At 44.0% G+C, this 19,471-nt stretch overlaps 1 protein-coding gene across 7 annotated transcripts in view; it reads left to right on the top strand.

The window, feature by feature from the left end:
- Positions 1–19,471, top strand: part of THRAP3 (thyroid hormone receptor associated protein 3) — a 127,965-nt gene that overhangs the window by 31,166 nt on the left and 77,328 nt on the right. For 4 of the 7 annotated variants that reach the window (XM_077295846.1, XM_077295841.1, XM_077295845.1 and 1 more), the window contains exon 2: positions 13,740–13,800. The exons of the other annotated variants lie outside the window; for them this stretch is intronic. The gene's annotated coding sequence lies outside the window, so the exon portion shown is untranslated. The remainder of the gene's footprint in view (positions 1–13,739; positions 13,801–19,471) is intronic. 7 annotated transcript variants of the gene reach the window in all.

Here is a 19,471-nt window from a genome sequence, read left to right on the forward strand (position 1 = left end):
CACACTTCAGTCTTTCATCTGCCTTCACAATCCATCGAATTTTGAGAAAACAGGATCCTGCAAATTTTTCTGCAGGATCCTTTTTTTCTCATACACTTGTATTAGCGACGGATTGTGACGGATGGCCATCCGTTTCATCCGTCATGCACTGGATCCGTTGGCCAAAAACGGTCCGTCGGGCGGATAAAACATTCCTCCGCCCGTCGCTGGCTATAATGGAAGCCTATGGGCGCAGGATGCGTCGCTGACTGTGAAAACCAGGAATCCAGCAACGTATCCCGTTTATCCACTCTGAGCATGCCCGGAAGGATTTTCAAGTCCGAGAAAAAGTGTCTCTCTTTTTTTCGGAAATGCATTTACAAATTTTGCGTTCACATGGGTAAAATATTAACAAAGATATTCTTGTGACTTATCTGGCGAAAGCCTGTACAGTTCTGAGTAGAATTGTTTATTTTGTTTCTCTATCTTCTTTCTAGCCTGAGTTATGAGGAGAAATGTAAAGGCAGGCAATACCGAAATTCACACTTTTTCCTAACTTTGAAAATCAGTTTACCCCCTTCATAACCCAGCCTATTATGACCTTAATGACCTGGCCATTTTTTGCAATTCTGACCAGTGTCCCTTTATGAGGTAATAACTCAGGAACGCTGGAACGGATCCTAGCGGTTCTGAGATTTTTTCGTGACATATTGGGCTTCATGTTAGTGGTAAATTAAGGTCGATAGTTTTTGCGTTTATTTGTGAAAAAAATAAAAATTTGGTGAAAATTTTGCAATTTTCAAAATTTGTATTTTTATTCTATTAAACCAGAGAGTTATGTGACACAAAATAGTTAATAAATAACATTTCCCACATGTCTACTTTACATCAGCACAATTTTGGAAACAAAATTTTTTTTTGCTAGGAAGCTATAAGGGTTAAAATTTGACCAGCGATTTCTCATTTTTACAACGAAATTTACAAAACCATTTATTTTAGGGACCACCTCACATTTAAGGTCACTTTGAGGGGTCTATATGGCTGAAAATACCCAAAAGTGACACCATTCTAAAAACTGCACCCCTCAGGGTGCATTCAAGAAGTTTATTAACCCTTCAGGTGCTTCACAACAGCAGAAGCAACATGGAAGGAAAAAATGAACATTTAACTTTAGTCACAAAAATGATCTTTTAGCAACAATTTTTTTTATTTTCCCAAGGGTAAAAGGAGAAACTGGACCCCGAAAGTTATTGTACAATTTGTCCAGAGTACGCCGATACCCCATATGTGGGGGGGGGGGCACTGTTTGGGCGCACGATAGGGCTCGGAAGGGAAGGAGCACCATTTGACTTTTTGAATGAAAAATTGGCTCCAATCTTTAGCGGACACCATGTCACGTTTGGAGAGCCCCTGTGTGCCTAAACATTGGAGCTCCTCCACAAGTGACCCCATTTTGGAAACTAGACCTCCCAAGGAACTAATCTCGATGTGCGGTGACAACTTTAAACCCCCATGTGATTCACAGAAGTTTATAACGCAGAGACGTGAAAATAAAAAATCATTTGTAACACAATTGTAACAGGAGAAATTGGACCCCAAGAGTTGTTGTCCAGTTTGTCCTGAGTACACTGATACCCCATATGTAAGGTTAAACCACTGTTTTGGCACACGTCGGGGCTCGGAAGGGAAGTAGTGACGTTTTGAAATGCAGACTTTGATGGAATGGTCTGCGGGCGTCACGTTGCGTTTGCAGAGCTCCTGATGTGCCTAAACAGTAGAAACCCACAAGTGACCCCATTTTATAACACAGAGCCGTCAAAATAAAAAATCATTTTTTTCCCCACAAAAATAATTTTTTAGCCCCCATTTTTTTATTTTCTCAAGGGTAACAGGAGAAATTAGACCCCCAAAGTTGTTGTGCAATTTTTCCTGAGTACGCTTATGCCCCATATGTTTGGGTAAACCACTGTTTGGGCGCACTTCGGGGCTCGGAAGGGAGGGAGCACCATTTGACGCAAGATTGGGTGGAATCAATGGTGGCGCCATGTCGCGTTTGGAGACCCCTGATGTGCCTAAACAGTGGAAACCACTCAATTCTAACTCCAACACTAACCCTAATCCCAACTCTAGCCATAACCCTACTCACAACCCTAACCCCAACACACCCCTAATCCCAACCCTAACCACAAGCCTAACCCTATCCCAACACACCCCTAACCCTAATTTTAACCCTATTTCCAACACTAACCCTAAGGCTATGTGCCCACATTGTGGATTCGTGTGAGGATTTTTCTGCACAGTTTTTGAAAAATCCGCAGGTAAAAGGCACTGCGTTTTACCTGCGGATTTCCAGCGGATTTCCAGTGTTTTTTGTGCGGATTTCACCTGCGGATACCTATTGAGGAACAGGTGTAAAACGTTGCGCACAATTGACATGCTGCGAAAAATACAACGCAGCGTTTCCGCACGGTATTTTCCACACCATGGCACAGTGGATTTGGTTTTCCATAGGTTTACATGATACTGTAAACGTGAGGGAAAACTGCTACGGATCCGCAGCCAAATCTGCACCGTGTGCACATAGCCTAATTGCAACCCTAACCCTAATTACAACCCTAACCCTAGTGGAAAAATAAAAGTAAATATATTTTCTTTATTTTATTATTGTCCCTACCTATGGGAGTGATAAAGGGGGGGGGGGGGTTATTTACTATTGTTTTTATTTTGATCACTGTGATAGGTTCTATCACAGTGATCAAAATGTACCTGGAATGAATCTGCCGGCCGGCAGATTTGGCGGGCGCACAGAGCATGGGTCCACCATTTTGGAAGATGGCGGCGCCCATGGAGAAGACGGACAGACGGACACCGGGAGGGACACTGGAGCTCGGTAAGTATGGGGGGGTGGGATCGGAGCACGGGGGGAGCCAACAGGAGGACGGAGGGGAGCAGAGGACAGAACAGAAGGGAGGGGAGGAGATCGGGGGCAGATCGTGGTCTCCAGCCATGGCTGATGATATTGCAGCATCGGCCATGGCTGGATTGTAATATCACCAATTTTCATTGGTGAAATATTATGATTGCTCTGATTGAAAGTGAAACAGTCACTTTCAACAGCCAATCGGCGATCGTAGCCACGGGGGGTGGGGTGAAGCCTCCCCCCTGGGCTGAAGTACCCCTGCCGGTGAAATTAGTTAACCCTTTCACCTGACCTGCAGGAGCGCGATGATTCTGTGACACAGCATATGCGTCACAGGTCGGATTGGCACCGACTTTCATGACGCATACACTGTCACAGGTCGGGAAGGGGTTAAAATATATATATATATACACTAGATGGAGGCCCGATTTGAACGCATTGGGTATTCTAGAATATGCATGTCCTTGTAGTATATTGCCCAGGCCACGGAGTATATTGCCCAGGCCACGGAGTATATACTCACCTTCCGTCCGCAGCTGTCACCGCCGCCGGTTTCCTGCTGTCGCGGCTGTCATCACTGACCGTGGCCGTCATTACTCACCACAGCCGCAAATTTAGTCCCCGAGTTTTGGCGGCGGTAGGCCCAACAGCGCCATGGTCCCAGCCGGCTCCGCCCTCCTCATGTCGACTCCACCCCCTTAGCAGCGCTTCTGGCCGAGCCTGTACGGAGTGGGCGGGGACTCGCTCTGCATAGTTCCTGGCCTCCCTGCCCTTTTGTCTCCGCCCACTGGCCGCAACCAATGAATAACCGCAACAGACAGACGGAAGTGCCCCTTAGACAATTATATAGATAGATATAGAACAGACCAAAAGTTTGGACACACCTTCTCATTTAAAGATTTTTCTGTATTTTCATGACTATGAAAATTGTACATTCACACTGAAGGCATCAAAACTATGAATTAACACATGTGGAATTATATACTTAACAAAAATGCTCACCTGCTCCCGGCGTAGTCCCTGCTTTTCACTGACAGATTCTCTGACTCGGGCAGCTTGTTCCGGTGTTCAGCTGTCACTGGTACATAGTCATTACTTTAGTCGCGTCCATATTCATTACTTTAATGAGCGGTACCACGTGACCGCTGAACACTGGAAGAGCTGCCGGCACCCGGAGAGCATCGGACATGTGGGGACCGCGCCAGGAACAGGTGAGTATGATTTGACACCCACCGCTCCCCCTTTCCCCTGCTGACCCCTTGGGACAATGACTCGAGTATAAGCCAAGAGGGACACTTTCATCCTAAAAAAAGAAGGGGCTGAAAATCTCGGCTTATATTAGAGTATATATGATATGTGTGTATGATATGTGTGTGTGTATGTATGTGTATATATATATATATATATATATATATATATATATATATATATATATATATATATGTGTGTGTGTGTATACGTACGTACGTACGTACGCACACACACATATATTATATAAACCTTCACATGTTGCATTCTCTGACACACTATTATCAAATAACAAAATCTCAAAACAATTAAAAATATAGATGTAAAAATCATTGGTTCACTTGACATGGAGACCCCTGTGGTTGTCATTGCGGCATTGCTATGAGCGCCACTCAGCAGTCAGAACTCATAGCAAGTGAGCATTTCTACTACACACAGGCGATATGATCATCGCCTGTGTGTAGCCGAGGCGATCAGACAACTGCAGCTTCTAGTCTCCCATGGAGACTATCACAAAAAAAATTAAAAATACACATTTGGTATCGTAGTGTTCAGAATCGCCCAATCTATCAAGCTATAAAAAGAATTACTCTGAGCAGTAAATGGCTTAGCAAAAAAAAAGTAAAACCGCCAGAATTACGTTTTTTTTTGGTCACCACAACATTGCATTAAAATGCAATAACGGGCAATAAAAACACTGTATCCACACCAAAATGGTATCATTTAAAAACATTAGCTCGGCATGCAAAAAGTACTCACAACACAATTTTTATTTTGGGATTTTTTTTTTTCACCATTTAAATATAAAATAACCTATACAAACTCGTAATAACTTTAAAGGGGGAACCCTTAATTGCGGGTCAATTTTAGCGTTTGGTGAACATGGTAAAAAAAAAATCAAAGAAACAGTTGTGGAATTGCACTTATTTGCAATTTCATCACCGCACTTGGAATTTTTTTCTCATTTTCGAGCCCACTGGATAATAAATCCCAGAAACACAGGTTATATGTAGTATTTTCTCGCAAAACGTCATATCACTGTACATGGCGCCTACAGATTGGGCTGCATTTTCATGGTGATGGGTTCCCTTTTAAGTATGGTATGTGAAAAATATGGTTACAATTATTTGCTTTGATTTAATTCTCAGTGCATGAATGCAAAGTACATTTTTGAGTCTTGTGTAAATACACTGTAAGTACCTCAATGGAAACATATATTATGCATGTGTATTATATTTTTTATGATTACATCTTACATCTTGAATGTTTCTTAAACCCCAGCTGCTTGGCTCTGAATGAAACATGTTTGTGTTGATGCTTTGCAGCTGCTATTGATGGAATCCATTTGTTGGGGATATCTGTGTAATCGAAATGTAAATCATTGTGTATTATCATTGTGAAACTATTCTTGCCTATTCATGCTAAATGATATCCCACATACAGACAATTCCCAGCTGCACAAAGAAACTTCTTGTCAGTGGAAAAAAATTGATTATTTTTCTGCAGAATGTTTTCTTCTGTCGAATTTGAGACCCTACCTTCTGAATTTCTACAAAATGCTAACTGGCTTTAAGGGTACGTCCAAACGTAGAAACAGGGTTAGCAAGATGAGGATGTGTTGCATTGTATGTTACGAAAACATATATCTCCACGGAGATCTGAGCTTCAGAGAATGGTAGCTCTGCGAAACTGTTTGAGTAAGAATACAAGGAGAGAGAAGATCAGAAAGGACACTATTGTAGGTGTTTACTATAGGCCACCCAGACATACTGAAGTTGTGGATGAACTTTTTATCAGATGTCTCTGTTCTCCAAAAAAGTATGACATACTGATCATGGGAGTTTTTAACTATCCAAATATTTGTTGGGAATCTCTCTCAAGCAAAGGGGTCTATAAAATTATCTTCTCTTGCTGATAACTTTCATCTTTCAACGGGAAGAAGAGAGAACAAGAGGATCTGCAATCTTAGCCCTAATTCTTACCAACAGGGAGGAAATGGTTGAGGAAGTAATGGTGGCTGGGAATTAATTTAGGAAGCAGCAATCGTGTTACCCTCAAATGTTGGATTACAAGAGGACAAAGACCTGTGAGGACTCAGACAGCGAATGAATGGCAAGCTTTAGAAGAGCTAAAGCCAGTAATGAAGTGAGGCTTGCAAGGGAGAACAAAAGCATTACAAAATATATATATATTTTTTTTTTTGGGGGGGGGGGGGGGATGTCAAAATCAAAAGAAAAATCAAAGAAGCTTTAGAATTTTTACAGGACGAAAAGGGTATAGAGTGGTCAAAAATTAGGTTGAGAAGGCCGAACTCTTAAATTCCTAGTTTGCATCTGTGTTCTCGAAGAGAGCAAATGTAACATCAACTGATCTTTACTGATTGTCTTGAAAGCATAAGAGACCACACCATCTGCAAGAGATGGTGAGGAAACACTTAGCTAATTTAAATGAATTTAAAACCCCTGGTCCAGATGAATGACATCCTAGGATACTAAGGGATAAGGTTTCTCCTTGTGGAGAGTGACATATTAAGCATGCCGACATGAGGAGACTTTTAGGGTATGTGTCCACGTTCAGGTTTGCTTCAGGCTTTGGTCAGGATTTTATGCAGGTAAAATCCTGACCAAAAATGCACCTGAGGTCACTGGCAGGTCACCTGCAGTGTTCCTGCGTGTTTTGCTCATTGTAGCAACATGCTGCGTTCTGAAAAAATGCAACGCATGTGCGTTTTTGCAGGAAAAACGCATGTGTTTTTTAATGCACAGTGGAGACAGGATTTCATGAAATCCCCTCCACTATGCTGTAACATCTGGACGCTGCGTTTTTGACGCTGCGGCTCAGCGCTGCGTCAAAAACGCAGCGTTTCCTGAACGTGGACACATACCCTTAAGCCTCAATGCTGCTTAATTAAATATGCAGATTCTCTCCAGAGAGTAAAGGCCCCGTCTCACATAGCGAGATCGCTAGCGAGATCGCTGCTGAGTCACAAGTTTTGTGACGCAACAGCGACCTCCATAGCGATCTCGCTATGTGTGACACGTACCAGCGATCAGGCCCCTGCTGCGAGATCGCTGGTCGTGTCGGAATGGCCTGGACCTTTTTTCGGTCGTTGAGGCCCCGCTGACATCGCTGAATCGGTGTGTGTGACACCGATCCAGCGATGTCTTCACTGGTAACCAGGGTAAACATCGGGTTACTAAGCGCAGGGCCGCGCTTAGTAACCCGATGTTTACCCTGGTTACCAGCGTAAATGTAAAAAAAAAAAAACAGTACATACTCGCCTTCTGATGTCCGTCAGGTCCCTTGCCGTCTGCTTCCTGCTCTCACTGACTGCCGGCCGTACAGTGAGAAGTGAGAGCACAGCAGTGACGTCACTGCTGCGCTCTGCTCTCACTGTACGGCCGGATCTCAGTCAGAGCAGGAAGCAGACGGCAAGGGACCTGGACACCGAAAGGCGAGTATGTACTGTTTGTTTTTTTTGGTAACCAGGGTAAACATCGGGTTACTAAGCGCGGCCCTGCGCTTAGTAACCCGATGTTTACCCTGGTTACCCGGGTGCTGCAGGGGGACTTCGGCATCGTTGAAGACAGTTTCAACGATGCCGAAGTCGTTCCCATGATCGTTGGTCGTTGGAGAGAGCTGTCTGTGTGACAGCTCCCCAGCGACCACACAGCGACTTACCAACGATCACGGCCAGGTCGTATCGCTGGTCGTGATCGTTGGTAAATCGCTTAGTGAGACGGGGCCTTAAGAGGACTAGATCTCTCGTGCCATCTATAGGAAGTAGGAATCCTAAAAGTCAATGTATACCCTATAGTTCTAGTCCTCTTTTTCTCTGAAGAGATATCCTAGGGTACTGAAAGAGTTAGCGGAGTAAATTGCAGAACCACTATCCAGAATATTTGAAAAATCCTGGAGAACAGGAGAAGTCCCAGAAGATTGGAGAAACATGGAGTCAGGAAATTACTCGCCAGTGAGCCCTTCTTCTATACCAGGAAAGATCTTTGAACAAATTATTAAACAGCATGTATGTAAGTACTTGGATAAAAATACAGTAATTAATCCCTTTCCGACATCGGGCGTAATAGTACGCCGATGTCGGACTACCCCTGTTTGGTGCAGGCTCCGGCACTGCACCGCAATTTTCCTGGTACACGACAGCTGATCTGTACAGCTGACATGTGCCCACAACAGCCGCTGGTGCAATCGCGATTCACCCGCTGCTGTTACCCGTTAAAAGCCGCTGTCAGTCTCTTGACAGCGGCATTTAACTCGTGCTTCTGGCAAGCGCGCTGGAAATCCCGCCCATCGGTGACCCCGTCACATGATTGCGGGCCACTAATCGGTTGGCATGACAACCAGAGGTCTCCAGCAGTCCTCTAGGGCTGTTAAAGCCAAATTGCTATGAGTGCCGCTTGGTGCTCATAGCAAGCGAGCATTTTTGCTACATACAGGTCATCTGATCATCGCCTGTATGTAGCAGAACTGACCGGACACGTGCAGCTTCTAGTCTAGTTGAAGCATGCAAAAAGTTTTAAAAAATATTTCTAGTTAACATACTTTAATTCTGCTCATTAGTAAGTGATAAAATGCATATTAACCCCTTAACCCCCGGAGCTTTTTTCGTGTTTTAATTTTTCGCTCCCCTTCTTTCCAGAGCCATAACTTTTTTTATTTTTCCGTCAATATGGCCGTGTTAGGGCTTATTTTTTGCGGGACGAGTTGTACTTTTGAACGATACCATTGGTTTTACCATTGTCGTGTAACAGAAAACGGGAAAAAAATTCCAAGTGCGATGAAATTGCAAAAAAAGGGCTATCTCACACTTGTTTGTTTTGGCTTTTTTCGCGAGGTTCACTAAGGGTATGTGCACACGTCAGGATTTCTTGCAGAAATTTTCCTGACAAAAACCGGACATTTCTGCCAGAAAACCGCATGCGTTTTTAACGTGTTTTTTGTGCGTTTTTTTTCCAAATGCATAGAATTGCGGGAAAAACGCGTAAAATCCGCAAAATTAATGAACATGCTGCTTTTTTTACCACGATGCGTTTTTTTTGCGGAAAAAAACACACCATGTTCACAAAACATGCAGAATGCATTCTAAATGATAGGATGCATAATGTATGCGTTTTTAATGAGTTTTTATAGTGTTTTTATCGCGAAAGAACCTGAACGTGTGCACATACCCTAAATGCTAAAACTGACCTGCCATTATGATTCTCCAGGTCATTACGAGTTCATAGACACCAAACATGTCTAGGTTCTCTTTTATCTAAGTGGTAAAAAAAATTCCAAAATAATTTGCACAATTTTCCGAGACCCATAGCGTCACCATTTTTTGTGATCTGGGGTCGGGTGAGGGCTTATTTTTTGCATGCTGAACTGACGTTTCTAATGATACCATTTCGGTGTAGATACGTTCTTTTGATCGCCCATTATTGCATTTTAATTCAATTTCGCGGTGACCAAAAAAGCCTAACTGACGTTTTGATTTTTTTTATCGCTACGCCGTTTAGCGATCAGCTTAATCCTTTTTTTTTTTTTTTTTTTTCTTAATTGATCCGGTGATTCTGAACGCGGCAATACCAAATGTGTGTGGTGTTTTTTTTATTATTATTGTTTGTTTGATTGGGGCGAAAGGGGGGTGATTTGAACTTTTTTAATAAACATATTTATTTATATTTATATTATATATTTTTTATTTTATCTTTAAACACATTATTTTTTTTTAAATTTTGACATGCGATCGTCTCTGCTACATAGAGGTGATGCACATATCACCTCTATTTAACCACCAAAAAATGGAGTTCCATACACGATAAGTATAAGTAAAAATAGTTATACTTTATTAAAGATACCAAATACATAATATAAAACAGTAAATCATAAAGACAAACAAAGGACCCTAGTGAGGAAACAAGTAAATCCTCGGCATAGACAGTAGATTAAATTAAATTAAACTTCCTATCATGGCATAGGTAACCACCGCTACAGAGTAATATTGTTTGTATGGCACCCAGTTCATTCCCATGCTGTGAATATAATCAATGGGACTAAATGCCTGTGCACTGATAACCGTCCCAGCGGCTGTCACAGTGGCGTGCACGCATATCCAGGGACACAATCATGGCAGTATATCTTAATGCAGCAACATCTTACCCATGGAGGAAGGAAATCACAAATGCCGAGGTACCCGGTAACGCCCCCCTTGACGCGCATTTCGCGTTTGCTTGATCACAATGAGGGATTGTGATCAAGCAAACGCGGAACACGCGTCAAGGGGGGCGTTACCGGGTACCTCGGCATTTGTGATTTCCTTCCTTCATGGGTAAGATGTTGCTGCATTAAGATATACTGCCATGATTGTGTCCCTGGATATGCGTGCACGCCACTGTGAGGCCATGTGCACACGTTCAGGATTGTTAGCGTTTTTTTCGCGTTTTTTCGCTATAAAAACGTGATAAAAACGCGAAAAAAAACGCTTACATAAGCCTCCTATTATTTACAGGGTATTCCGCATTTTTGGTGCAAATGTTGCGATTTTTTCCGCGAAAAAATCGCATAGCGGAAAAAAAAGCAACATGTTCATTAAAAATGCGGAATTGCAGGGATTCCGCACACCTAGGGGTCCATTGATCTGCTTACTTCCCGCACGGGGCTGTGCACACCATGCGGGAAGTAAGCAGATTATATGCGGTTGGTACCCAGGGTGGAGGAGAGGAGACTCTCCTCCACGCACTGGGCACCATATAAGTGGTCAAAAAATAAGAAATAAAATAATAAACAGTCCTATACTCACCCTCGATGTCTTGCCGCCTCCTCGCACGCTGCCGTTCGGTTTCTGTACCTGGTGTGCGCTGAAGGACCTCGCCGAATGACGTCACTGTCCTGTGATTGGTCGTGAGCGGTCATGTGACCGCTCACGTGACCGTGACGTCACGGGAGGTCCTGTGCGCACAGACCAGCTATACGGAACGGACGCCGGTGAGATGTCTGGGTGAGTATAACCATTTTTTTATTTTTTTTATTATTTTTAAACATTCTATCTTTTACTATAGATGCTGCATAGGCAGCATCTATAGTAAAAAGTTGGTCACACTTGTCAAACGCTATGTTTGACAAGTGTGACCAACCTGTCAGTCAGTTTTCCAAGCGATGCTACAGATCGCAGGGAAAACTTTAGCATTCTGCAAGCTAATTACGCTTGCAGAATGCTAAAAAAACGCGAAAAAAACGGAAAAAAAACGCAAAAAAAAAAATGCGGATTTCTTGCAGAAAATTTCCGGTTTTCTTCAGGAATTTTCTGCAAGAAATCCGCAACGTGTGCACATACCCTCACAGCCGCTGGGACGGTTATCAGTGCACAGGCATTTAGTCCCATTGATTATATTCACAGCATGGGAATGAACTGGGTGCCATACAAACAATATTACTCTGTAGCGGTGGTTACCTATGCCATGATAGGAAGTTTAATTTAATTTAATCTACTGTCTATGCCGAGGATTTACTTGTTTCCTCACTAGGGTCCTTTGTTTGTCTTTATGATTTACTGTTTTATATTATGTATTTGGTATCTTTAATAAAGTATAACTATTTTTACTTATACTTATCGTGTATGGAACTCCATTTTTTGGTGGTTAAATGTGTATCAGGAGTATACACTTACTAATCTGGTATTAAATGGGTGCATTAAGTCACTTTTGACGTTTAATTGATATGGGACCCATGTTTTTCTCTGTGAGTTTGATTACATATCACCTCTATGTAGCTGAATTACAGCATTTCTATGAGCACTGACCACAGGGTGGCGCTCATAGCAATCCGTCGTCAACAACCATAGAGGTCTTCAGGACCCCACTGCCGGAGCCCACCTAAAAGCAGGGGATACTGCCAGCTGACTTACTATTCCGTCAGCTGGCAGAAAGAGGTTAAAAAAAGAATAATGAATAGAATTAAGTTTAGTCTATTGGTTCGGCTCTCCAGAAAAGTGATTCTCTCATGCGGCCCTTGAGAAAATTAATTGGCCACCTCTTTTGTAGACCCCTGTTTTTTTTAGTCTAGCATTAAACTGCACTAGTCTGGACCCTGGAGGCTGTATCTGCATGAGGCGTAGTGTGTACTGTCAGAGGAATGCTTTGAGCATAGTTCATTTAGATGTGCATGAAAATCTTTTAAGCTGCAGCCTAGTTTCAGTATCATGTGTTGTCTTATGACAAGTCATTACAGTTGTGCTGCTTCCAAGCAAAGTCTAAACTGTTCTCTGGAATTGAACTTTAGTCATGCGGTGCAAAATGCTTTCTGCGGCAGCTGCGATTCAGAGCTTGGCTAGCCTTGAGGTGCTGTAAATCTACAATGGAAAATATTGGAATATTTTGGCCTCACAGGGAGGGTATAGTCACACTGACTGCATTATTTTATATAAAGAAAATGTATGGCAGCTAACTCTGTAGGTCAGGGTAAACTCTTGGTTTACTATTGCTTCTGACCTCCTTCATGTAAATCAAAGATGCAGTTTTTGTACTGATCATTCCAGATGAATTACCATATATATTGGGATAATAGATGTATTATTCTAACCACTTGTACCACATCTAACCAGTATAAATAATTTTTTAGCAGTTTCCCTTTCTGAATTCTCCTTTTTTCAAATGTCTTTTTTTTTTTTTAAGATTTGTACTCCAAAAGGTAATGGACACTACTTGGATTGATGTTCTCCCACGACTCCGGAGCACTACATGCTATCCACAATCACACATGCCTTTTGCAGCTTCTATTCAAATTGTACCTCTCATTCATAATAAATATATACCATATTTTTCAGATTATAAGACGCACTTTCCCCCCAAAGTTTGGGGGAAAATGGGTGTGTCTTATAATGCGGATATACCTTATCAGTGTGCCGCTGCGGGTGTCCCGGTGGTGGTGCTTTGCTGTGTCCCTGGTGCTGCTGGAGGCTCTTCCGACATTTTGTGAAAGGCTAGAGCCCCCTGCAGTCCTTCTATGGTTTCCTGTGCGGCGGTACAGGCTCCGTACAAGCCCGGCCAGAAGCGCTGCAAAGGGGGCGGAGTCACTGTGAGGAGGGCAGAGCCGGCCGGCACCATGGGTGCTGTTGGGCCTACCGTGGCCAAAAGCCGGGGACTAAATTAGCAGCCGCTGTCAATGATGACGGCCGCGGTCAGTGATGACAGCCGCGACAGCAGGAAACAGCGCAGCCCATGCGGCGGTGACAGCCGGGGACTAAATAAGCGGCCACAGTCAGTGATGAGGGCCGCGACAGCAGAAAACAGCGCAGCACATGCGGCGTTGACAGCTGCGGACGGAAGGTGAGTATATATCCATTGGTCGCCGCGGCCCCTTTGCAGCGCTTCTGGCCGAGCCTGTATGGAGTGGGCGGGGACTCGCTCTGCATACTTCCTGGCCTCCCCTGCCCTTTTGTCTACGCCCACTGGCTGGCCGCGACCAATGAATATCCGAGACAGACAGACGGAAGTGACCCTTAGACAATTATATATATAGATTAGAAATAAAGCTGTTGAAAATAATCTCTAAGTAAAACAGTTCATATGATGTTTTTTTTTTTTTTTCTTCACAGCTTGAGACCTGTCTCCTACACGAGCTAACTGCTCAGAAGTATTTCCATTACTTTACTTAAGGTAAAAATGTTCATTCTAAATTCTTTGAATTCAGCTCTGATAGCAGATGATAGTTACTGGATTGTGCAATATTGCTTTTGGCTGTAAGTATAGAAGCCAAAAATGCAAAATTTATGTTCTTCTGATTTTAACCATGGCAATCTTCAGATTTCAAATGGAAAAAAAAAAAATCCAATCACATTTTATAAAAAAATTAACATTTCAAGTTATAATTTAATATCAAATTTTGTTCTAATTGCACAAATTGGACTATATTAATGCTATTTTATATAGACCATATATCTGTCATGAGCATATGTTACTTTGCGCTCTACCGGATACACACGTCCTGCTGATCGCATGATACATCTTCTGTCTCGGAGCGTTCAGCTGCAGGTGCCGGAGCTTGAGTGGTATACATCCGCACTCCTGCTGCATCTGCCAAGTTCTCACCAATCCCTGCAATTTAACCCCTCACTTGCCACTGTCAATGGTGGCAGAGACCTGAGGAGTTTGACTGAGCTTTCCCTTCATCAGCCCATCGAAACCCACACAGCACGATTGTGGGGCGTCTATGAATTTTTGTGTCAGCCAAATGCATAGCAATAGTCTGTCTGCCATGTACCTCAACCTACTATATCCTGCCGGAGTTTCATAGGCTACCTGTCAGTCACAGGCTGTATTCACCATTGGAAATGTCCATTTTCTGCCCCAATTTTTTTTTTTTTTTTTTTTTTTACTAGATGGCGCTTTGACCCATAGTTTCACGGATCTATTAACAAATCTGAAAATCTGAGTGTGAGATCCGGAAGCCTCATGACATGTCCTATTCTGATCCAAGCAATCCCGTAAACAATGAATCGGAAAAGCTGAGCGGTGTACCCTTTGGGTGGGGAATAATTACATTTTTTTTTTCATGGGCAATGATGATTTATGTTGAGATCCTCATAAATCTCTTTGCTGTAGTTTGTTTTTATAGCTATGGTGAGACTCTATTTTCCATTTTTGTGCTTTTTTTTTTTTCCCTCCCTCCTTTTAATAGCCATTAGGCTAGGTTCACATTGCATTAGCGCAGACCGTTAGTGCAGTCCGTTCAGCGCATACGCTAACGCAAGTGCCGACTTTGGCACAGCGCTAGCGCAGATGGAGCATCTGCTAGCCCCATCTGCGCTAGCACTGACGGACCCAGAAACGCTGCAGCCCGCGTCTCGGGTCCGTCACTCAATGACGGCACATCGCCTAGCGCACGCCCATTGTGGGCGTGCGCTAGCGATGCGTCCGACATTGCTTTCAATGGCGGCGGTAACGTAGTCCGTTTAACGTACCGCCATAACGCAATGTGAACCTAGCCTTACTTTTTCCCATCAATATAGCCTTCTAAAGGCTTGTTTTCCAGGACGTCCCCCTGACAGCACTCTGGAGGACGTCCTCCTCCTCCTTGCAGGGACAGGAAACAACACGAGAGGTTAAAAGGTCCCACTCCGCCCCCTTTCCTTTAGTGTTTTTCCTGTCCCTGCATGGAGGGACACGCGAGAGAAGCAAGCTTACCGGACCGGAGGGCTCAGGGGGATCGTGCGGCTGGTCCAATATCCTTCCCCCTCGTCGATAGCCCAGGGCACATACTTCCCGGGTGGGAGTCCCTGTGCCCAGAGACCAGTCGAGCGGACGCGCTCCTGGGTGAGCCGCTTCCTCCCAGGGGGAGGCTCTCGGCTCGGGCGCCAGGAGGAACAAGAGGCGCCGGCGCCAGTAAGGGAAAAGGCGCATAGGTCCACATGACCTCAGGTGATCATGCATGGACGGCAGAACCTCCCGGCTCAGCGTGCGTTCCACTGCGTGGAACGCGGAAGTAAGTGTGTATTGTCACTTCCGGTGACGTCAGCGGCGTCATTTCCGGCGAAGGCGGTGACAGAACTTGCGTTCCACAGTGTGGAACGCGGAAGCGTCTATAAAAAGGCGCCGGTTTTGAAAATGAGCGTCCAAGCGTTCTATTCGGCAAGCGCTACAGTGAACCGGGACGCACATTCAAACGAGCCAGAAAAGGAGGTCTGCAATGCCAGAGACAAGGGGTAAGTGCAGCAAGGCTGCTAAATCCCTATATGTATATCTGGCAGGGGATGTGCTATTTATGGTATATATATATTTATATTTAAACAGAGGATATGGATCCCAGGAGTGAAGAGACTGGGGTAAGTGCGCATAGCGCATATTACCTTTCTCACTTATTCCTAAGTCACTAAGATATACTCACTCTTATACTTAGGATAAGGAGGCTCAACAGACATCCCTGCCAGTGGCAAAAAAGTCAGGCAAGGCACTGACAAAGTCCAGACGATGCTCCATATGTAATGCAAAGTTACCAGAAGCGCATAAAAAGGAGTTGTGCGGGGCCTGCATTTCTAGAGTTGTAAGAGAAGAGCAACCGTCGTTATTATCCGAAATGAGATCCTTAATTCGGGAAGAAGTACAGAATTCATTAGCTACCATGACACAACGGTACCCCTCCAGCCCAGGTCGAGGTCGCAAGAGACCACGGATGGACCTGGACCAGGATGATGTGGAGGCGTCATCTAAGGAAGAATCAGACGGGAGAAGTTCGGACCAAGAAGAAGGAGAATTACCATTGGAGGAACAGGACCAAGGAAGGAAGTTTCTATTTCCCGTAGAAGAAACAGAAGATTTAGTGCAAGCAGTGAGGAATACGATGCAGATGAAAGAAGAACCGCGGCCTAAGTCCAGACAAGATTTAATGTTTGGAGGGCTTACGTCACAAAAACAGACGGTATTCCCTGTAAGCGATCACCTAAAGCAGATGATATTGCAAGAATGGAAGGATGCTGAACGTAGACTGATAGTGTCTCGGGAATTTAAAAGTCGTCTACCATTCGATCCAGAGGATATCAAGTCTTGGGAGGAAATTCCAAAGGTTGACGTACCCATAGCCAAGGTTACTAAAAAAACGGCTATTCCTTTTGAGGACTCATCTAGCCTCAGAGACGCTATGGATCGCAAAGCAGATATTCTGTTGCGCCGTTCCTGGGAAGCATCGGCAGCGCTGATAAAGGCTAACATTGCAGCCACGTCAGTAGCTAGATCAATGTATTTGTGGATGGGGCAGTTAGAGGAACATTTGGTGAATAAAACCCCACGGGCCGATATAATTTCCTCCTTACCCATCATAAAGTCTGCCACAGCCTTTATGGCTGACACGTCAGCAGAATCCGTCAGATTTGCGGCCAGGAATAGCTCCTTATCCAATGCGACTCGTAGAGCTATATGGCTTAAATCATGGTCAGGAGATAATGCATCTAAAAATAAATTATGTGCTATCCCCTTTTCAGGTTCCAAAGTATTTGGACAGGCTTTAGATGACATTCTAGAGTCTGCTTCAGACAATAAAAAAGGGTTTCCGGAGGAGAAACCAAAAAAGTTTCAGCCATTTCGGAAAAGACCCCCACCTCGAAGTTCCTATAGAGGCAAACAGCCAGACTATAGAGAACAATGGAGATCCAACAGAGGTACCTATAGAGGAGCATACTCTCAGAACCGAAAGGGAAGAAATACCCTATTTGGATCAAGCCCTAGATCTAGGAGACAATGACGCCATAGGTATAGGGGGCAGACTCAGTTTTTTCCTGAACAACTGGAAAAAATTACAAAAAATGCATATGTCCTCAAAATAATTTCAGAAGGATACAAAATAGAGCTAGTATCCCCAGCACCACAGAGGTGTATACCACCCACCAGCGTGGCAAAAGATTCACCAATGTTCTCGGACCTTCACAAGCTGTTCAGGTCTCAGGTTATAGTGCGGGTTCCCAAAACAGAAATAGCGAGAGGTCACTACTCTTCACTATTTTCAATTCCAAAGCCATCGGGAAAAACTCGCACAATAATAAACCTAAAACCCTTGAACGCCTATGTAAGATACAAAAGATTCAGAATGGAATCAATAAAAACAACTGTCCACCTCATAGACAAAGATGCGGTAATGTGTACGCTCGACCTAAAAAGCGCTTATCATCAGGTTCCAATCCATGTAACATCTCAGGAGCTTCTGAGGTTTTCTGTAAAGATTCCGGACCAAACCTGCCACCTACAATTTCAGTGTCTCCCGTTCGGCCTGGCCTCAGCACCAAGGATATTTACAAAACTGGTAGCAGAGGTGGTGGCATATTTAAGAAACGAAGGAATTACAATAATTCCTTATTTGGACGATTTTCTGCTGGTAGCCAGAACAAAAAAACACCTTAATCCTACACAGGGATCGAGCCATCTCAGTCCTAGAATATCTAGGTTGGGTTGTAAACCAGGAGAAATCACACATAAAGCCCGAATCTCGGAAGGTGTTTCTGGGAGTTCTTCTAGATGCCACCTCAAGACAATCCTTTTTACCAAGAGAAAAACAGGTGTCAATGAGAGCGTTAATTGTGGAATTCCTAAAACATCGGATTACTATAAGATCAGCCATGAAGATCTTAGGGAAGATGACGGCCTGTATCACTTGCGTAAGGTGGGCACAGGCTCACTCAAGATTGTTACAAGATCAGGTGCTCTCGACATGAGATCGACGTCAGTCATCACTGGACAAAGTAATCCATCTAACAAGAGCAGTAAAAAAGTCATTGCACTGGTGGACTCAAAACAGCAACCTAAGAGTGGGTGTTCCATGGACCTTGAACCCTTGTGTGGTGATTACCACAGACGCCAGTCAGTGGGGTTGGGGAGCCCATCTAGAAGGATCATTCATCCAAGGCAGATGGCCAGAAGATATCAGTCAAAGATCTTCAAACTACAGGGAGCTTTACGCTATTTGGGAAGCTCTAAGAAGGAATCACTCTCGCTTGAGGAACAAACATGTGAAAGTCCTAACGGACAACATGACAGCAGTATCCTTCATAAGACATCAGGGAGGTCCCAGACACAAACCACTTCAAGAGTTGGCACGAAGAATATTTTTTTGGGCAGAGAACACAGTCCTGTCGATCACAGCAGTCCACTTAGAGGGATCTCAAAACGTCCTGGCAGATTATTTGAGCAGAAAAGAAGTCTGTCCGACAGAATGGGAATTAAATCAAGAAATCTTTCACCAATTATGTCATCATTGGGGAACTCCCAGGATAGACCTATTCGCTACAAGAAAAAATTCGAAGGTGGCCAGATTCTATTCCCTCAACCCTATGGACATGCCAGAAGCAGTCGACGCTTTGAGTCAAACATGGGTCGAGCCACTCTCTTATGCATTCCCTCCAATAGCACTCATTCCGAGAGTGCTCAGAAAGATTCAGGAAGACCAAGCAACAGTGCTGATGGTGGTGCCATTCTGGCCAAGAAGGAGCTGGTTTCCATTGTTAGGACAAATGACAACAGACAGTCCAATCAGACTTCCCCTATGGAAGGACATCGTTCATCAGGGGCCGGTGTTACATCAAAACCCGGAACGATTACACCTTTCAGCGTGGATCCTGAGAGGGACATCTTGAAATCGCGGGGATTATCGGATGAAGTCATCTCAACAATCCAAGCTAGTCGTAAACCAGTGACTTCAGCTATTTATTACAAGATTTGGAAGAAATTCTGTATGAAGGGTGGCAGGTTGGCCGAGACGTCGGGAAACCCGGATGTTCCCAGAGTTCTGGATTTTCTCCAATCTGGATTCAATATGGGGCTAAGACCTAGTACCCTTAAGGTGCAG

The sequence above is a fragment of the Ranitomeya variabilis genome, chromosome 3 (genome assembly GCF_051348905.1).
Source record: "Ranitomeya variabilis isolate aRanVar5 chromosome 3, aRanVar5.hap1, whole genome shotgun sequence".
In the NCBI taxonomy this organism is placed as follows: domain Eukaryota; kingdom Metazoa; phylum Chordata; class Amphibia; order Anura; family Dendrobatidae; genus Ranitomeya; species Ranitomeya variabilis.